At 43.2% G+C, this 19652-nt stretch overlaps 1 protein-coding gene across 3 annotated transcripts in view; it reads left to right on the plus strand.

The window, feature by feature from the left end:
• CLCN5 (chloride voltage-gated channel 5) overlaps positions 1-19652 on the plus strand; it is a 193894-nt gene that overhangs the window by 90598 nt on the left and 83644 nt on the right. The window lies entirely within an intron of this gene.

The raw sequence follows: 19652 nt of genomic DNA on the forward strand, positions 1-19652 counted from the left end.
ACTTGGAACAATTATAAAAAGCTCCCCACATCCCCATCTTTCCATGGTTACTGTTTTTTTCTGGGCTTTCAAGCGATGAATTCTGACATACTATTTTATATATCCTACCATGGGATTAAGACACAAAGCTCGTAAAGTACCTTCGCTGGGAAACCTGCCCATTTTCTTCTTCAAGGTCTTTTGTGGTTTGTGTGGTTGGCATTTTAATCAGGACCCACATGAAAATAACCCAGTGACCATCCAGGTATATCACTGATACAATCTCTAAGACCTCTATTTAGGAAGAAAACTGGAACAAAGAGAAAAACTACTTAAATACTGTGATTTGTGTCAAGGAAAAAAAAGCCACAGTGCTAAAATCTGTTGCAACACAACCAGCACTTTGCTATTACAATATGCTGAGTGTTCTGCCTTCCTTTTCCCCCAGCAGTAATTTCTTAAGTCAATGATACATTAACTTTGCAGCAAGCCAGCAACTTTTTTTTAAAGATTGTTTTTAATGCAGGTAATTTGCTTTCACTTATGATTAATTGAGGAACGTGTTGAAATCTAAAGGTTTGCATACATGTGAAGCTATAATTTTTCCTTGGCTTATAATGTAGTTAATTAAGTTCTCCTGGCCCATAAAAACCTAACTGCTGCAGATACTTTTAGGCAGAGTACAGAAGAGCATGTGACTAGTGTGTTGTTGTTTTCTTAAGGGCTTGTTACTTGGTGGCTGGTGGGTGATAGGATAAGCAATACAGTAACTTAAAGGGATTTAAGCATACAGTAAGACAGATTCGGAAGTGAGACCTTCCCCCGCCCCTTGAACTTCTGACATTAGAGAAAGATGTGCTGGGCTCCAACGGATTTAGGTGTTTTCCTCCCTTGGCTTGCCAAGATTCTAGGCATTGAGGGTTTCCTTCCCACACCCACCTTCTCCACCACCAAGGTCAGCCTCTGAGCAGCATTTACCCAGGGACCTGAAGAGGAAAGGTTTCCAGTTGTCCTTGCTTTTTAATTTAAAGGCTTTGTTTAGTCTGACTGCTAGGAGGCAGGGTTGGGGAGCAGTTTTTCACATTTAAGGGAAGTATTTAGCTATATTTTATGGTCCTTTGTTACTGAAGTTCTCAAGTTACAGACTTTTAGTATGATATGTATGTTTTTTTGTGTGTTACATATCATGTGTTAAAGGTAAGGAGGGGAGTAGCAAGATGGACCAGAGTTTCATGACTTTCTTGGGCCCTTCAAGATTCACTGTGTGATCACTGAGGAGAGAAATTAGAGCAGGGGGTTTCATATTAAATATTATAGTTTGAATGCTAATTATTGTGTACCCAAAAAACATTTCTTGAGTACTCATTATGTGCCTACCACTGTGAAATAGGATATAAGAGAAAAATGCCCTAAACCTAGCTTCTCTGGGCTTATTATTTAAGAAACAACGAGGGAGGTAAAGGATGAAAATATGATCAAGAAGAAAGTAGCATTGTCCAGTGGGTATCAGGAAAAGCAGAGTGTCATCAAAGTGAGACTTGAGCTGGGCCTTTAAAACAATTAACAATTGGAGATGTGGAAAGGGGAGGTGACAGTCCAGTCTGGTCCAGTAACCCAAGTCTGGTCAGGTGTGGGTGGGGGTCGACCATGAGAAAATTGGCTTTACTGAGCAAGAAAATTGAAGAGATTCTGAGAAGCAGAGTTGTTGTGATTGAATGTGGCAGGGAGGGGACTGGTCTTGGAGAGGAATAACAGATCATGAAAAGTGTAAAGGAGCCAGGGCCAGACTCCAGTGAGAAAGGTGGGGATATAAAGTAAAGGAACAAATATGAAACATCACAAACCAGGAAGTTCTGACTTGGTAACCAATTAAATATAGAAATGACAGTAGGAAGGAGCAAAAGATAATTAACATTCTGAATTGGCAAGCTCAAAATAGCAATGGTGACTGCAGGTAACTTGGAGGGAAGGAAATTTGCTTTGGGGAAAAGTAATGAGTGTAGCTTTAGTGTCAACCTTTTTATTTTGTGATAAACGGTTTCAAATACCCTGTGGCTTGAATGGGAGAGCAGGGATACTTAGAATTTGTGTGAGAATAATGACGTCTGAAACCCAAGGTAGAATTCAGAGAGATGATTAGAAAGCTGAAGATGTATTTTTGTCAGGAAGTACCGGTTAAGGGGTGAGGAAAGACTGTGGCACAGTAGGAACTTGGAAGAAGGAAGACGTGGCAACAGAGATTGAGAAGAAGGAAAGCTCAGAGAAGTAGAGGAGAATCATACTATAGTACAGAATAATATAAATGAAGGTGTGGGCATTTCAAGGATTGAGGAGTCACCTTACATCAGATCTTAAAAAAAAATTAAGCAGAATAGAAGGTTTAAAAAATTCACTTTAGCTGTGTTAGCTTCTAGTGGATATTAAGCCCTTTAGACCATGTAAAGTTAGACCATGTAAACCTATTATAGGTTATATTTTACATATATATATATATATATATATATATATATATATATATATCCTAAAATAGTGCAGAATTTGATACCCTCTTGGACTCCATTCCAAGAAGATCTTACCCATGACTCCATTCCTCTGTGTAAGACACAGGCTTATGTATATTGTCCTGAAATATGTACAGTAGGTCACGAAAGTTAAACAAGACTGGGTAATTTTTTCCACCAAGTTTCAGCAGATTGTTTTCTCCCCCAAACAAATGTTTGGTCATATCACCATGAGTATGAAGCAGCTAAGATGCAGAGGTGTCAGCTACTTGCTTTAATATTCAGATAAAGTCAGTGACAGGGTTGGAACTAGGATCCAGTTCCTCAGATTGGTTAATATGTTTTTTTAAATTTTTTTCTCTAGCTCATTGAGAGACAAAGGAGTAACATTCCACTCTGTATATCTTATGTCTTGGACCCAAATTCAGATCAAGACTTAGCTTACATTTTTGAATTATAGAGTGAGGTGTAGGTGGTATCTGTCAGGCTAGTAGTCGACACGCCTCGGGTGGGTGGTTAGGTAGAACACTGACTGAAGGATGGAGTATGTGTGTGTCCCCAAACCTGACACACCCTGAAATCTTCCTGAAGTAGTAAATCATTTTATCAATATCTTCTTGTGCAATAATGGGGAAGGGGAAGTAATTTGAAGAGCTGCTGATTAAACATTTTTGGGGCCTCGTAATGGCAGTACTTCAAACAGAATCAGAGCAGCTGTACTTAGCCTGAATGCAAACAGATTCATTTCACAGATAGTTATGGACTTCTACCCTGTATTTGAGGCCTCCAAGTGAAGTTAAGGTCAGTCTCTTCCCTCTGGGGGAGATCAGGCACAGTGCAAATAACTGGAACGCAGGGCTGAATACGTGTGTAGGTGCTATGGGAGCTAGTCAGAGGACAGACTGTCTTAGAGTAGGTTCTTGGAGGAAATGTAGAGTGCAGAGGCCTGACAGCTATTGAGAAAAGCATAAATGAAGAGATAATAACTCTATTCATTCTGCCAGTCCTCCAAGTTGTAAGACGTAATTAGTTTATGTACCGAATGAATGGTGTAACTGTGTCTATTTTTAGAGGGGACTTGAGCTCATGAGTCAAGTCCTTCCAAGTTGTCGTTTTTTGTTTAAATTTCTCTTGAGCAATAAAATAAAATCCACTTAACTGCCAATTTTATCATGTGTTGTATCTTGGCTTTCGAGCTACGGGGGTTGGGAAATGAGAGGAAAATTTAATGTTTCATCTTGGGAACACCAGCACAGATAGGTAGCTTGCCCAGAATTCGAAGTAGCAAAAGTATTTTAAATGCATTGGTACCTGTGGAGCAAACAACATTCTTTTATTATTCTTGGTTAGTTGCTAAGTCATGTCTGACTCTTGCGACTCTATGGACTATAGCCTGCTAGGCTCCTCTGTGCATGGAGTTTCCCAGGCAAGAATACTGGAGTGGGTTGCCATTCCCTCCTCCAGGGAATCTTCCCGACCCAGGGATTGAACATGCAACACTCCTGCATTGGCAGGCAGATGACCACTGACCCACCAGGGAAGCTAGATTCTGTTGTTTAGTGCTTTGCAATACAACGTGATCATTTCAGTGAAGGATGCTAAGATCCCAAATACATAATGCTTTATCTGTGTGTTAATGCTGGAACCTTTGGCATTTTCTGTAATCATGCCTTGGTTTAATCATCCGGGTTCTGTAGACTGATTAAAGCATCCCTCATGCCCATCACATTTATATTGGCTCAGCTACCACCCTTGTCGAGCCTTTCAGAACATTGTCATAAGACTCGCTACATAGAGCTAGTTGCCAGTTCCTGCTCTTGGAATCTATCAAATCGCTTCTCACCACCCTGCCCAGCATCACTTCCTCTCACATCTGTCAGTTGTGAGAGCTGAGCTTTTAAATTGATTCCCCTCATGCCAATCCATATTTCTACTTGCTGCTAGACTAAACTTCCTGAAGGAGCATTTTGTTCTCCAACTTATAAAATGCTGGGAACTGCCCATTGCCTGAAGCTGTGTTTTGTGGGCATCCTAGTCATTTGTATATTGCCTTCATAATCTTCATGTCCATCTGGACTTGTTCTCTTCCTTTGAATCAGCTCATTTAAAAAATTAAATATTTCTTTTTGTTCCATCTCAAGCAATAAACTCCATACAGACTCGAACTGGGGTTAGTTTTAGTGTATTAGTCTTGACATTCAACCAGACGCACTAAGAGTTCCCTCTCCAAAGTGGTTGCTCACCGCACTGATGTGCAATTCATTATTATTCTTGCAGCATTTAAGGACCACAACATGTTCTTGGCCTTATTCACCCTCATCTTCCTGTCAGAACTCTCCACTCCAGCTAAACTGGTTTATTTGTGGCCTCTTAGGTAGCACCTTTACATATTCTCCCACCTTCTGGATTACCCTCCTCTACCTCCTCTTCCCCTTGACCTGTCAGCATCTTTCCCATTCTCTTTGGTTACTCTTCATGCCAGCCTGTCTGGTCTACAGCAGTGTCTTTCCTCTTTAAATCCCTGCCTTTTACATCTACTGCCTTGTATCACTAGTTAAGCATTTCATTTTATCTGGCTTAAGTCTGTCCTTACAGCATCACAAAGACTGAACTGGGATAGAACTCAGAGAACTTTGCCTAGGACTTTCTTGATGTAAAGACTCTAAGCTCACATTATACATATCAAGCCCCAAATGTATAGCTCCTTTTTAAGGTTTTCTGCACTCTGTGCTGTGCTTAGTCGCTCAGTTGTGTCTGACTCTTTGCGACCCCATGGATTGTAGCCCATCAGTCTCCTCTGTCCATGGAATTCTCCAGGCAAGAATACTAGAGTGGGTAGCCTTTCACTTCTCCAGGGCATCTTCCCAGCCTAGGGATTGAACCCAGGTCTCCTGCATTGCAGGTGGATTCTTTACCACTCGAGCCACCAGGGAAGCCCTTTCTGTACTCTGGATGCCATTAAATATGCTCTTGTCTCATTTCTCAGGAGCTCATTATCTAGCTTATCCTGCTGATCTCCAGTGTTTCCCACAGAGCCGTCAGAATCACCACTTTATCATCTCACCTCCTGTGTGTCGTGTTCCTGTTGAACAGTCTACGCCCTTCACCCTTTTCCTCAGTGCCTTACCCTTACCTCCTGAACACATTATGTACAGCCTTCTCGGCCTCCAGTTCATTTCACCACTTTTTCCTTTACTTCCAAATTTTATCGGTGAACATTTTTTATGGAAGATTCCACCTCCAGATCCATCTCCTTAGTTCTCTGTTTCTCTTTCACTTAGCCCCAGGTCCAGGCAGGTCTACCCTCCTTTAGCAGCTCCTGGCCCCAGACAAGGAGAAGGTGAATGGTTGGTGGCCCTGCTCCCACTACCTGCCACTGCACGGGCCCCTGCACATCCCTGTATAGAGGGGTGGACTGTCTCATGAGCAACCCCACAGAAAAGGTGCAGAGAAACAAGACTTCTCACCTCAGACCTATAAGCATACCCACTGTCTGACCTGCTTGCCACCTCATGAGCCTTATGTATGTCAGTGTGTGAAATTAAAAAAAAATATATTTTTAATTTAAAAAATATTTAAAAACTTTTAATTAAAAAATATTTAACAGAGTGGGACATTTTCTCAGCCCCCCTCCCACACTGAAAGTTCGAAGCAAATGAACCTTTTCCATGTCTCCTCACACAGAGAACTCGAGAGAAGAGCCTTCTGACCCCATCACCCTTTTATATAGCTTGACCCAGGGAGAGCAGACTTTGCAAATTCCACCCGCATCTGTGGAGTTTGCAGAAGTGAGCCTTCGCCCAGCAGGCAGGACAGAGATTTCTTCATGCCTTTCTCATAGGCATGGTGCATGAGACTGAAATTTATTACAGTGACAGCCTGTCTGCCCTAACACATACAGATGATGCATGCCAGTGGGTGAGAGGAGGAGGAGGCGCCTTATTATCCGCTGCCTCTCTGTACCTGTGTCAGTACACGTCCTCTGTCTGTGAAGAGCAGCAACCTCCTGACCTGCTGGGGCTCTCTGGCCTCACATGGTGGGTGTGAGCTGTCTCAGGTCCCCTCCCACATACAAGCTTTACAGGCACACACCCTTTCTGAGCTGTGCCCTGTCTCTTACACCCAGAATGCCTTAAAGTTCCCTTCCCACAAGCATGCTTTGTAGGACAGCAGTGAACTTAAAAAAATTGACTCAGGGTCACAGGCACATATGTGTTCAGATGTGTATACAAACATACACATACATGGAGTGAGTGAGAAGAATCCTTCTGACTGTTAGTATTTGGCTTGTATGGTGGGTGTATGGAAGAATAAAAGTTATTAATATCTGCCTCTCTTAGTGGGGAAAACCAAAGGATCAGAAACCAGAGTTTATCCTTCAAAGATGGCAGGGAATGTCTAAACTTTCATCTGTTGGCCAAAAAGATTGAAGACTAAAGAAAAAGTGTCAAGGTGACTATACATTGGGTTCTTTATGGTAAGCATTGTCAAGCAACTGACATGTAAGGAAAAGAATATAAGAATCACCCTACAGTTAATATTTTCTTGCTTAGTCTATCCATGAAAAGCCTTTTAGTTGTTTCAAAGATTTTGGAACTTTGTTCAAATGATAAGTATATACATCATGAAAATAGTGTAAATATTTCTGTTTTAACATTTTATAAGATTCATCAGTAAGCATTCTTCTTATACCTGTCCCATCTCTGCCTCTGCTCCCTGCTCAGTCCTCCCACTGTCAATGCAAGAGTACAAGCCTCTTGAATAGTCCTACTATCTTTTCCATCTTGAGCATGCAGGAGTATGAGCTTGTTTTTTCTTAAGCATGTTTCCCCAAACACACACACACGCAGAGTGAACTTGCTGACAGTGTATTCTCTCTATTATATGTCCTGTTTGTTGGTGTGTGTTTTCCCACCCCCATCCCACTTGCCTCTCTCTCATATCCTGCACTCCTCTTTCTTTGCTTCACCTGCACATGTACATAGTCTGTGTGTAAGAGAGACACTTGAGCTGTCCCATTTCATTCAGTGTTGTTGGACTGTGGGACTTCTAGTGCTGCCCACCTCCCATCCCATGCATGACTTAAATGAACGTAAAATTAACCTTGTTGTTACACTCTCTCAATGCACGCATGGCTTATGCTACAGTGCCAACCTCCCTATTACTCCTTTCTCAAGCGTGCCCCCTGCCACCTATGACAGCAACTTGAGCCTTCCTATTATATACCTGGACTGGAAGAAGCACAAGCTGGAATCAAGATTGCCGGGAGAAATATCAATAGCCTCAGATATGCAGATGACACCACCCTTATGGCAGAAAGTGAAGAGGAACTAAAAAGCCTCTTGATGAAAGTGAAAGTGGAGAGTGAAAAAGTTGGCTTAAAGCTCAACATTCAGAAAACGAAGATCATGGCATCCGGTCTCATCACTTCATGGGAAATAGATGGGGAAACAGTGGAAACAGGGTCAGACTTTATTTTTCTGGGCTCCAAAATCACTGCAGATGGTGACTGCAGCCATGAAATTAAAAGACGCTTACTCCTTGGAAGGAAAGTTATGACCAACCTAGACAGCATATTCAAAAGCAGAGACATTACTTTGCCAATAAAGGTCCATCTAGTCAAGGCTATGGTTTTTCCTGTGGTCATATATGGATGTGCGAGTTGGACTGTGAAGAAGGCTGAGCGCCGAAGAATTGATGCTTTTGAACTGTGGTGTTGGAGAAGACTCTTGAGAGTCCCTTGGACTGCAAGGAGATCCAACCAGTCCATCCTGAAGGAGATCAGCCCTGGGATTTCTTTGGAAGGAATGGTGCCGAAGCTGAAACTCCAGTACTTTGGCCACCTCATGCGAAGAGTTGACTCATTGGAAAAGACTGATGCTGGGAGGGATTGGGGGCAGGAGGAGAAGGGGACGACAGAGGATGAGATGGCTGGATGGCATCATTGACTCGATGGACGTGAGTCTGGGTGAACTCCGGGAGTTGGTGATGGACAGGGAGGCCTGGCGTGCTGTGATTCATGGGGTCGCAAAGAGTCAGACACAACTGAGCAACTGAACTGAACTGAGCTGAATCTTTCTCTCTTCTATCTCCCCTCTCCTTTTCCCATACATGTGTGCCCAGGATGTGCAGAAAACTTAGTCCTTATCACCTGTGGTTCTCATATGTGCATGGGTACACACAGCTTGGGGTCTGGTGGTTTGGTGTGCCATCCTGGCAGTCAGATGGCCTGTGGTAGAATCCTGCTGTGATCCCTTATCAGCTTTGTGATCCTGGACAAGCAACTTTTCCTCTTGGTGTCTCAAATTCCACTATATATATGTATGTGTGTGTATATATATATATATATATATAAACTGAAAAAAATAAATTGAAAAATTAAAGAATGAAAAGGCACTCCCTCCTTCCTTGACCCTACAAACTCCTCCAGTTTCTCCCCATTTTTCAGTTCCACTTTATAGAAAAATTCCTTGAAGGAGCCGACTCCATTCATGCTTCTCCTATTCTCTCTTGAACACTCTCCCATTAAGCCTTTAATCCTCACCACACCACTGAAATTATTCTTGTTAAAGTCCCCAATACTCCTTGTACCCCTCAGTTCATTGGGCAGTCTCGTCATCTTTCTGGACGGATTCACACAGTTGTTCATCACCTTTGTCTGGTTTCCGGAACTCCACAGTCTCTCGATTGATTGTCCTTTTCCACACCATCCTCTCTTTCTCAGTCTCTTTTTGATGTTTCCTCCTTTTTCTTCCTGAATTCTAAGCCTTAGAGAGAGACGCAGGGCTTAGACTTCGGATGATTTCTTTCTACTTCTCATTAGTCCTCAGAGGTTCTCATCTTCTCCTGTGGCTCTTCACACCATCCTATGTGGATGGCTTCCATATTTATATTTTCAGACTGGACCTCTCCCTCTCTCCCCTACTTTCTCCCCTTCCTTCCCCCTTCCCCCTCCTCCCTCTGCCTCTCCCATCTTGTCTGTTTTTGTCTCTTTCCTCTCACTCTTCCCTCTTCCCACACTCAGCTTTCTTCTGACCCCTCCCCCCTGTGCAGTTTGAGCCAACTGGGCAGCCTCTCCCTTGCCTCCAGCCACCACCACACTTGCCGAGTGCAGGGACACAGGCCTGCAGGAAAATGGGCTCAGGCCCTGGCCTTGTTTTTCTACCTGCCCACCCATGGCTTAGTACTCCACATTCTTTTTGCATCTTGTTTGGGGTGTACACACACACATTCAGGAGAGTGAATCAGCTCACCTCTTTTGCTTGCCTCTCTTGCCTGGTGGAGGGCAAGCTTCTGAAACCATTGCTGATATGCAGGAGGGAACCTTGGCTTACCTTGCTCTCATGCCAGTGAATAAGACTTGTCTTCTACTCTCTTTGTGTCTCACACCCTTTGCCTGCAGAAAGCTGTACTTTTTGAATCTCCCTCCTGTGATCTGCCACAAAAGAGAATCTTCTTAGCAAGTTGATCACTTCTCCCTCTGAGACTCTTCTGCTCTGTCTTCCCACACCTGGACCGTACCACATGCCAGAGAATGAGACTCCCTGTTGCATCCGGCACACAGGGAACCCACATCCCTTCCACCTCATTCACTCCCACCCACACATCCTCCCCTCCCTGCAGCATGAGGGGAATGAGGCCCCTGCTTATTGCCTTAGGCGGCCTAGGATTCCTGTTCTTTGTCTCCATCATATGCATACAATTGAGCCTGTTTTGGGGGAGCCTCTTTCTAAACAGCAGCGTGTAAGATTCTGAACTTTCTTACCATGTGTCCTCTCTGCACTTCCTAGTGTTGGTTCATCTATAAAATAGGGAGACTGATGATTACCTTGTAGATATTTTATGGGGATTTAATGAGTTAATATATGAAAGCACTTGGAACAGTGCCCTCTAAATAATAAATGCCATACTGGTGTTTGGAATAAAAATAGAAAGAAAGAAGGAAAATGGAAGAAATAGGTAATAGATAGTGAACCCTCTTGAAGGTACATATTGTGCAATAAATATGTACAATATGATATTTAAATATATACAGTTTATACATTAATTGTACATTAATTTATATTATGGGGTATAATGACATACATACCAAGGGCTTCCCTGATAGCTCGGTTGGTAAAGAATGTGCCTGCAATGCAGGAGACCCTGTTTCAATTCCTGGGTTGGGAAGATCCCCTGGAAAAGGGATAGGCAACCCACTCCAGTATACATACCTGTCCAAAGTATCTGGGACAGACACACACACACACACACACACACACACACACACACACACACACACACACACTGTACAGGAGAGCAAACGTCCTGACTTGCTTTCTCTCTTACATGCCTTGAGTGTAGGACCGTTGGCATCTTAATTACCCTCCCACACCCAAGGCTTGCAGGAGGGCCAGCCTTTTCCTCCCTCGGCAGAGCAGGAGCATGAGCACACATACACACTGCAGGTGATCCAGGTCTTGATGTAGCCCCTCCCTCCTAAATCCTGTGTGTGCTATACCAACCACTGCCCCCACAGCTGTCCCACTCCTTATGTGCCCACCAGGCTTACCCCCCTAGCACTCCTTCCTCACTCTTTGCTGCCCATGGGCAACCCCTAGGGTGCTGCTAGTGCCAAGAGAGTGAACCTTTCCCTGCTCCCTCTCTCACATCCCTTGCATGGTGGAGGGTGAGCTTTCTGAAAACCCCTCCCACATGCAGGGTTTGCAGGATGGTGAGCCTCGGCTTTTCTTGCTCTCTTGTGCCTATGCTCATACACATACATGCATCTTCAGAAAAGACAGATGCACACACCAGTTGTGGGAAGGATGATGGTCCTCAGCCCTGGGTCCTTTCTGTCATCTCAGTCATCCATAGATCTTGCAGGAGAGGGAGTTTTCTTCCTTATCTTGTACAAGTATTGGTTCTCATACTCAGGGATGAGGATGACTTAGGAGGGTGAGTCTTTTGACCTCTTCCTTCCTTGTCAGCACCTAGTGGGGAGGAGAGAGGGCTTTTTCAGGATTCCCATACATGTGGTATGCTGGAAAGGGAGCCTTCTAGCTTATTCCCACAAACTCAGTGTGTGAGGGAGATTAATAAGTATCTGTTGCTTAACACATGTGTTAGTCGCTCAGTTGTGTCCAATTCTTTGCAATTCCATGGACTGTCACCCACCAGGCTCCTCTGTCCATGGGATTCTCCAGGCAAGAATACTGGAGTGGTTTACCATTCCCTTCTTCAGGGGATCTTCCCAACCCCAGGATCAAACCCACGTCTCCTGCATTGCAGGCAGATTCTTTACCACTGAGCCACCAGGGAAGCCTTTCCATAACACATATGGAAGTGTGCATACATGCACACACACATCCATAGAGAGTGTAGAAAGTGGGATTCCCCCACTGTCCCATGCCTTCCCCAGTGCCCATTTCTTTGCACAAGAGGGCATGTGAAGATTTGTTTTCTCAGACATTCACATAGACATGAATCAGGGAGAGCTTTCTCTGTTCTCTTCCTGGATGCAAGATTTGCAGCTTATTCAGTGAGACATTCATTCATTTAAAAAATATTTATTGAACATATACTAGGTATTGGGTAGTTTCCTATGCTCCAGGGATACATCAGTGATGAAAACACAAGAATTCTTTCCCTAGTGGGAGGGAGGCAGGCAGTGAACAAAATGAGCAAGTAAAACACATAGTATGCCAATTGGTCAGTCAGTTCAGTCACTCAGTTGTGTCCGACTCTTTGTGACTCCACGGACTGCAGCCCTCCAGGCCTCCCTGTCCATCACCAACTCCCGGAGCTTACTCAAACTCATGTCCATCAAGTCAGTGATGCCATCCAACCATCTCATCCTCTGTCATTCCCTTCTCCTCCTGGCTTCAATCTTTCCCAGCATCAGGGTCTTTTCCAATGAGTCATTTCTTCACATCAGGTAGCCAAAGTACTGGAATTGCAACTTCAGTATCAGTCCTTCCAATGAATATTCAGGACTGATTTCCTTTAGGATGGAATGGCTGGATCTCCTTGCAGTCCAAGGGACTCTAAAGAGTCTTCTCCAACACCACAGTTCAAAAGCATCAATTCTTCGGCTATCAGCTTTCTTTATAGTCCCAACTCTCACATCCATATATGACTACTGGAAAAACCATAGCTTTGACTAGATGAACCTTGGTTGGCAAAATAATGTCTCTGCTTTTTAATATGCTGTCTAGGTTGGTCATAGCTTTTCTTCCAAGGAGGAAGCATCTTTTATTTTTTTAATTTTTTTAATTTAAATTTATTTATTTTAATTGGAGGCTAATTACTTTACAGTGTTGTATTGGTTTTGCCATACATCAACATGCATCAATTTCATGGTTGCAGTCACCATCTACAGTGATTTTTGAGCCCCCCAAAATAAAGTCTGTCACTGTCTCCATTGTTTCGCCATCTGTTTGCCATGAAGTGATGGGACTGGATGCCATGTTCTTAGTTTCCTGGATGTTGAATTTTAAAGCCAACTTTTTCACTCTCCTCTTTCACTTTCCTCAAGAGGCTGTTAAGTTCCTCTTTGCTTTCTGCCATAAGGTGGGTGTCATCTGCATATGTGAGGTTATTAATATTTCTCCTGGTGATCTTGATTGTGGCTTGTGCTTCATCCAGCCTGGCATTTCTCATGATGTACTCTGCATATAAGTTAAATAAGCAGGGTGACAGTATACAGCCTTGACATATTCTTTTCCTGTTTGGAACTGGTCTGTTCTTCCATGTCCAGTTCTAACTGTTGCTTCCTGACCTGCATAGAGATTTCTCAAGAGGCAGATCAGGTGGTCTGATATTCCCATCTCTTTCAGAATTTTCCACAGTTGATTGTGATCCACACAGTCAAAGGCTTTGGCATAGTCAATAAAGCAGAAATAGATGTTTTTCTGGAACTCTCTTGCTTTTTCGATGATCCAGTGGATGTTGGCAATTTGATCTCTGGTTCCTCTGCCTTTTCTAAAACCAGCTTGAACATCTGGAAGTTCACGGTTCATGTATTGCTGAAGCCTGGCTTGGAGAATTTTAAGCATCACTTTACTAGCATGTGAGGCGAGTGCAATTGTGCAGTAGTTTGAGCATTCTTTGGCATTGCCTTTCTTTGGGATTGGAATGAAAACTGACCTTTTCCAGTCCTGTGGCCACTGCTGAGTTTTCCAAATTTGCTGGCATCTTGAGTGCAGCATTTGAAATAGCTCAACTGGAATTCCATCACCTCCACTAGCTTTGTTTATAGTGGTGTTCCTAAGGGCCACTTGACTTCACATTCCAGGATGTCTGGCTCTAGGTGAGTGGTAACACCACCATGATTATGTGTGTCATGAAGATATTTTTTGTATAGTTCTTCTGTGTATTCTTACCACCTCTTCTCAATATCTTCTGCTTCTGTTAGGTCCATACCATTTCTGTCCTTCCTTGTGCCCATCTTTGCATGAAAGGTTCCCTTGGTATCTCTAATTTTCTTGAAGAGATGTCTAGTCCTTCCCATTCTATTGTTTTCCTCTATTTCTTTGCATTGATCACTGAGGAAGGCTTTCTTATCTCTCCTTGCTATTCTTTGGAACTCTGCATTAAAATGGGTATAACTTTCCTTTTCTCCTTTGCTTTTCACTTCCCTTCTTTTCACAGCTATTTGTAAGGCCTCCTCAGACAACCATTTTGCTTTTTTGCATTTCTTTTTCTTGGGGGTGGTCTTGATTCCTGTCTCCTGTACAGTGTCCTGAATCTCTGTCCATATTTCATCAGGCACTCTGTCTATGAGATCTAGTCCCTTAAATCTATTTCTCACTTCCACTGTATAATCATAAGGGATTTGATTTAGGTCATACCTGAATGGTCTACTGGTTTTTTCAACTTTCTTCAATTTTGGTCTGAATTTGGCAATAAGGAGGTCATGATCTGAGCCACAGTCAGCTCCCAGTCTTGTTTTTGCTGACTGTATAGAACTTCTCCAGCTTTGGCTGTAAAGAATATAATCAATCTGATTTTGGTGATGTCCATGTGTAGAGTCTTCTCTTGTGTTATTGGAAGAGGGTGTTTGCTATGACCAGTGTGTTCTCTTGGCAGAACTCTGTTAGCCTTTGCCCTGCTTCATTTTGTATTCCAAGACCAAATTTGCCTGTTAGTGTGGGTGTTTCTTGACATCTCACTTTTGCATTCCAGTCCCCTATAATGAAAAGGAGATCTTTTTTGGGTGTTAGTTCTAGAAGGTCTTGTAGGTCTTCATAGAACTGTTCAACTTCAGCTTCTTCAGCATTACTGGTCGGGGCGTAGACTTGGATTACTGTGATATTGAATGGTTTGCCTTGGAAATGAACAGAGATCATTCTGTCGTTCTGGAGATTGCATCCTAGTACTGCATTTCAGACTCTTTTGTTGAATATGATGGCTGCTCCATTTCTTCTAAGGGATTCCTGCCCACAGTAATAGATATAATGGTTATCTGATATAAATTCACCCATTCCAGTCCATCTTAGTTCTCTGATTCCTAGAATGTTGATGTTGACTTTTGTCATTTCCCGTTTGACCACTTCCAATTTGCCTTGATTCACGGACCTAACATTCAAGGTTCCTATGCAATATTGCTCTTACAGCATTGAATGTTGCTTCTATCACCAGTCACATCCACAACTGGGTATTGTTTTTGCTTTGGCTCCATCCCTTCATTCTTTCTGTAGTTATTTCTCCACTGATCTCCAGTAGCATATTGGGCACTTACTGACCTGGGGAGTTCATCTTTCAGTGCCCTATCTTTTTGCCTTTTCATACTGTTCATGGGGTTCTCAAGGCAAGAATAATGAATTGGTTTGCCATTCCCTTCTCCAATGGACCACATTCTGTCAGACCTCTCCACCATGATCCGTCCGTCTTGGGTGGCCCCACAGGGCATCACTTAGTTTCATTGAGTTAGACAAGGCTGTGGTCCATGTGATCAGATTGCTAGTTGTCTGCAGTCTGTCTGCCCTCTGATGCCCTCTCTCAGTGCCCTATCTCAGATAGATAAGGTAAGAGGCTTATGGAAGCTTCCTGATGGAAGAGGCTGACTGAGGGGGAAACTGGGTCTTGTTCTGTTGGGCGAGGCCATGCTCAGTAAATCTTAATTCCAATTATCTGTCGATGGGGCTATGTTCTCTCCCTGTTGTTTGACCTGGGGTGAAACTATGGTGGAGGTAATGAAGATAATGTGGTCCTCCATTGCCAAATGAAATAATGCCATTTGCAGCAACATGGTTAGACTTAGAGATTGTCATACTAAGTGAAGTGAGTCAGATAAAGGCAAATACCATATGTTGTGACTTGTACATGGAGTCCTAAGAAATGGTACAAATGAACTTATCTACAAAACAGAAATAGAGTCACAGATGTAGAAAACAATCTTAAGGTTACCATGGGGGAAAAGAGGAGAGGGAGAAACTAAGAGATTGGGATTAACATATACACACTACTATATATAAAATTGATAAATAAGGACCTTCTGTATAGCACAGGCAACTCTACTTAATACTCTATATAATGACCTATATGGGAAAAGAATCTAAAAAAAAGAGTGGATATACATATATGTATAACTGACTTACTTAGCTGTACAGCAGAAAGTAACACAACACTGTAAATAAACTGTGTGTGTGTGTGTGTGTGTGTGTGTGTTAGTCAGTAAGTCGTGTCCAACTCTTTGAGACCCCATGGATTGTAGGCAGCCAGGCTTCTCTGTCCATGGCATTCTCCAGGCAAGAGTACTGGAGTGGTTGCCATTTCCTCTTCCAGGGAATCTTCCCGACCCAGGGATTGAACCCCGGTCTCCTGAATTGAAGGCAGATTCTTTATTGTCTGAGCTGCAGGGAACTCAAAGGGAGTAAATGTTTCTACTCAGTTTTGAACTGAGAACCTCTCCCATTAGGTGAGTGTGATTATACTACATTGTGGAACCTACTATATCAACTATACTCCAATAAATTTTTTTTAAGAAAAAGAGAGGCCTACTGTGTTCTCAGAACTGTTCTAACAACGAGGTCATTGTGACATGGGAAGTAGTGAGATCTGATGGTAGAAATGGAAAACTGATGATTAGTATGTATATCTCTACAATTCCCCTCACTATCCAGTGGTTAGGACTCTGTGTTCTCACTGCTGAGGGTCCAACCCCTGGTTGGGGAACTAAGATCCTGCAAGCTGCATGGAGCAGCCAAAAAAATAAAAAATAAATTAGGATCCAAATAAAGTCCATACATTGCATTTGGTTGATAGGTATCTGAAGTCTCTGAATTATACCTTCTCCCACCATCTATATTTTTTCTCTGATTGTAAAGTGGGCCATTTGTCCTGCAGTGTCCTACAGACTGGATTTTTCTGATTGCATCCCTGCGGTGTAGTTTACATGTTGCTTCCCCTTGTTTGTATTTCCTATAAATTGATAGTTGTATCTAGAAGCCTAAAGAGATTCAGGCTTAATTTTGAAGTGGGCAGGAGTATTTCCATCAAGAGGCATATAATGGTTGGTTGTCCTTTCTTTGGTGATGTTAGTTGCCATTGATGCTCGATTCCTGGGGCCATTATTTCATTAGGCCTGTAAAATAACGATACTCTGATTCCATTATTCTTATTAGCTGGACTACTTCTATAAAGGAAAACTTCCCCTCAACTACTGTTTGATTACCCAGTGCTACAGTTTTTACAGAAAAGGCAGATACATGATTGATTCTATTTATCAGTTCTGAAAATAATGAGTTGGCTCAGTAGCATACTCCAGAAAGGATCTTGAAAAAAATTGTCATAAGCTCATGGATTTAAATATATTTGATCTTCCCATTGTGGTTCTTGTCCTCAGTAGAGCTCAAATGTCCCATCTTAGCCAGGAGGGCATCTTCAAGTTGGTTTCTGAGTTCCTTGGACATGGCCCAGTACTTATTCAAGAGCTTCTCTGCTTTATGGATTGATTTTGTTCCAGGTTTATCTTAGACATCTCCTTCCCCAGACCTGGAATCTGCCATGTCTTCAATAAGCCTTGGTTCCTTTTTTATAACACATGGTATTTGGAGGCCTTATTCTAGGCCCTACAGGTGCTCATTGCCTCTGGATTGGTCATTGTTTTCAGGCTTCTTCAATGATCAGAACAACAACAAAAAAGCTTCATCGTGTTTCTAGATAAAACATGAAATCAGGGAGTTTCTTGGTGGTCTAATGGTTGGGACTCTGTGCTTACATTGCCAAGGGCACTTGTTCAATCCCTGGTTAGGGAACTAAGATCCCACAAGCCATGTGGTGCCACCAAAAGAAAAACAAAAAAACCCACATGAGATCATTCTTACACTTCCAATTCAAAATCAGATCACACGGGCTTTACATGCCTTTGTTTTAAAAGCATTGTTCTGACTGTTGTATGGTAAATAGACTATAAGAGAGAGCAAGTGCAGAAACAGGGAGAACAATTGAAATAATTCAGGTGACAGGTTGATGGAGACATGGTGGTAGTGGAGAAGGTAAAATCTGGTCAGATATGGATCTATTTTAAAGTTAGGGTCAATTGGATTTGCCAATATATTGGATATGAGGAATGAAAGAAAGAGGGGTCAAAGATGAACTGTTCTTTTTCCTCTTTTTCATGTATGAGTTGGGCATCTGTGCTGACACTGCTTGTATGGGTGCCCTAGTTTTCTGCTCTGTTCCCCTGTCTCCAATCTTAATGCCCAGATGCAGGTACTGTCTCAGTGCAATGTACCTGGGCAAGGATTCACAGAAGATAAGTGTCTTCTGCACAGAGAAGAATGGAGCGCCTGTCACCTCTCCTCATTCCTTTCCCAGATTTTTTTAAACATCTCTTGGATTTAGGAATCTAAGCATACATCAGAAATGCTCGGCTTTGACCTTGTGCCAGAGAATAAAATTCCTCACTGCCATTAAGCCTGCCTTCATGTGTTCAAGGGTCTGGGAAAAGTGAGGATTTTCTGTCCTTCCCACACCACTCCTGAAAGCTCTCTCATTTGCTGCTTTTTTCTAATCCTTGGTACCTGGTTGCTAAGTGCTTTCTACTACAGTGTGCATGGGCAGGGATTTAGAGCAGGCTGAGCCTAATCTGCAGATGGAAGCACAGAGTGCCTGCACATCATCTCCCTCTTCTTCCTGCCATTATTTACTTACTTCCTACTATGTACTAGATAGTCTGCTGGCTGTGGGGAGCCAGCAGCAGGACGCTCATATTACTCTGAGTATACCGGCTAGTGGACACATAAAGGAGGATGAGTCTCATTTGTACCCCCCTGTGCAGGTGTGCACACATGCTGGTGAATGAGATTATACTCTTTAGTGTCCGCTGTCCAAACACCGTGCCCCACCACCATGACAGCCGGGCATCTATGGAGGGGTGAGGACCTGCGTGCACAGAGTCCCATTGACAAAGTGAGCAGGGATGGAGCCTTCCTGCCCTTACTCTGCCCTTTCATACCTCCCAGGAAGAGCAGTGAGCTGTCTCAGTGTTCTTCCCTTGAGAAGTTATTGAATAGAAGGTGCACTACTTGTTAGTGCTGGTCTCTCGTTCATAGATACCAGACATACAACACACCATCAAGATAGATAGGAGAGTGAGCATGCGCGGGAGGTCCACACATGGCCATGTTTGCAGCATAGACAGGCAGATGAACTTCCAGAGACAGGAGAACTGGAACCTTTGGTTTCATACTCACAGGGGCAAATACCCCATTCTCATTCATCCACTGTTTTTTTTTTTCTATTTCTCCTCCATCTCTCTCCCCTTCCCTCTCCACCCCTCGCCACAGGCACACGTGGACCCTCACTCAGAGTTCACTTCGTAAGTCATTCTCCTCTGCTACTTACATGCATGGGAAACATTCAGGAGAGGGAGCCTCCTCACCTCTTCCTTCTCATGTCCATTGCCTAAGGGAGGGTGAGCTTTCTAAAATTCCCTCCAACAGTCAGGGTTTTCAGGAGGGAAGCCTCAGCTCCCTCATTCTCTTGTATGGAGGGCATGTGCTTCCCCACTCCCCCCAACCTGCCGCCACCCACACGCTGAACTTCACTCACGATGCATCCCCAGTATGAATGCACAGGCTCTGACTCTACTGCTCTTGCAGTTGAACAGTGAACTGTCTAAATACCATTCCTGTAGGCTGCATTTGCACAAGCAGGCCAAGGTGCACTTTCCTATTACAGTCGTTC

The sequence above is a fragment of the Bubalus kerabau genome, chromosome X (assembly GCF_029407905.1).
Source record: "Bubalus kerabau isolate K-KA32 ecotype Philippines breed swamp buffalo chromosome X, PCC_UOA_SB_1v2, whole genome shotgun sequence".
NCBI lineage: Eukaryota > Metazoa > Chordata > Mammalia > Artiodactyla > Bovidae > Bubalus > Bubalus kerabau.